Source organism: Equus caballus, chromosome X (genome assembly GCF_041296265.1).
Source record: "Equus caballus isolate H_3958 breed thoroughbred chromosome X, TB-T2T, whole genome shotgun sequence".
NCBI classification, from domain to species: Eukaryota; Metazoa; Chordata; class Mammalia; order Perissodactyla; family Equidae; genus Equus; species Equus caballus.
The window spans coordinates 469,533-471,547 of record NC_091715.1 but is presented as its reverse complement, the minus strand read 5'-3'; positions in this window follow the sequence as shown (position 1 = coordinate 471,547).

The following is a 2,015-nucleotide window of genomic DNA, read 5'->3' as shown; positions in this document are numbered from 1 at the left end:
CCGACGCGCCCCGCCTCCTATCACCTGACTCTTCCTTTCCGCCCTTATCGTCTCTACAGACAGGAAGTGTCCGAACCCGGCCAGCCATCCGTCTACACCACGGAGCCCGCCCCCCGCCCACAGGTTCTTATCAACACGTCGGGGTTCCGCTTTCTGCAGGAGAGTCTCCCGGCCCCTCGGGGAACACTCGGGGCGCCCAGGGTCTGGGTCCGCTGTGCACGTTCCGGAACTTTCCGGACCGCGACTCAGACCCGACCCCCTTTCTGTGCTCCTGGGGTGGGGACCCCCCTTCCCGGGGTCCCCAGAAAGGGCGCCGTCAGCACCTCGTTCCAGGAAACACGCTTGGCTGGCTCCGTCTTTGCGCTCCTCGACGATTCTATCCTGCGGGTGTAGACCACAGAGACCCGGATGCCCAGGGAGGTGGCTGCACGGGGACCAACCCACTTCTTGAGATGAGTGGAACCCTGGAATCCTGGGGTCGGGGGTGCGGGGGGGTCCCCCAATGTAGTGTCACCTCCTCCTGGTGCCCCCCCGGCTGCCAGGATTGCAGGGAGGAGGGGAAAGCAGAGTTGAAACCCGCCCCCGCTCCTCGTTGTCCAAACCAGAGACGGTGGCCGTTTGGAGCCAGTCGGGAGGGGCGGAGGGCGGCGGTGGAGACGAGGACACGGGGGCCCCTTAGGAAAAACCCGCTCGTGTCTCGGACCCGACAAGAAGGGCGGGGATGTGGGGCCGTGTGGACGATCCGCGTCGCCAAAACCGAGTTGGCTCGTGAAGACCCCGAGCCCGGCCGCCCGTCAAGCTCCCCAAAAACTCACTTTGGGGAACAACGACCCGCAGAAAACGCAGAACTGTGAGCGTTCGGATGCTGCTTAGGGGCGGCCCACCCGGCGCGCAGAATCCCCGGGTTAAAACTCGCTCAATGCTTCTCCTGGTTATTACCTATTGACCATCAGAGCCATGACGCCAACAGCTATTAATCGTCTGAAATTAGAACAATGGCCCCAAGAAGTATTATTTATTGAAAATTAGAGGAATGACTCCAATCGCTATGAATTGTTTAAAAATTAGTATAACGGTTCTAATCGTTATTAATTATCTAAAATTCATATGATGATTCTAATACGTATTAATCATTTAAGGTCAGCATTGTGATTCCAACGCATAAATTATTGAAAATTAATATACTATTCTAACAATTTTTAAGTATTTAAAATTATTCTGATGCTTCCAATAATGATTATTGAACACTTTAATGGTGATTCCTATAATTATTAATAATTTAAACTTATTACAATGAGTCTAATTATTAACGATTTAAAATTAGTATAACAATTTAATCATTTAAAATTATTATAATTATAATCATTAATTATTTAAAATTATGATTCTTAATAGCTATTATTTATTAAACACTTTATAACTATTCTAATAGTTATTTGTTATTAAAATTATTGATTGCAATTATTAATATTTAAAATTGTTATGATCCTAACAATTAATTATTTAAAGTTATTATAATGATTTCAATAATAGTTATTTAATATTCTTAAAATGATTCCTACAGTTATTAATTATTTAAAATCAGGATAATGATTCTAATATTTCTTAACTATTTAAATTTATTATAATCCAAATAATTATTATTTATTTACGTTATTGTAATGACCCTTAACAATTTTTATTTATTTTATATTATTGTAATAATTATAATTATTAGTCATTAAAATTATTGATTGTAATAATTGTATTTAAAATTGTTATAACAGTTCTAATAACTATTAATTCTTTAAAATTGTTATAAGCATTCTAATAATTATTAATTATTTAAAATTGTTACAATGCTTCCAATAGCTATTATTTAAAATTGCTATGATGATTCTATAACTTATTTAAAATTGTTATAACGACTCTAATCATGATTAATTATTTAAAATTTTATAATCATTCTAATAACTATTAATTATTTAAAATTTTATAATCATTCTAATAACTATTAATTATTTAAAATTTTATAA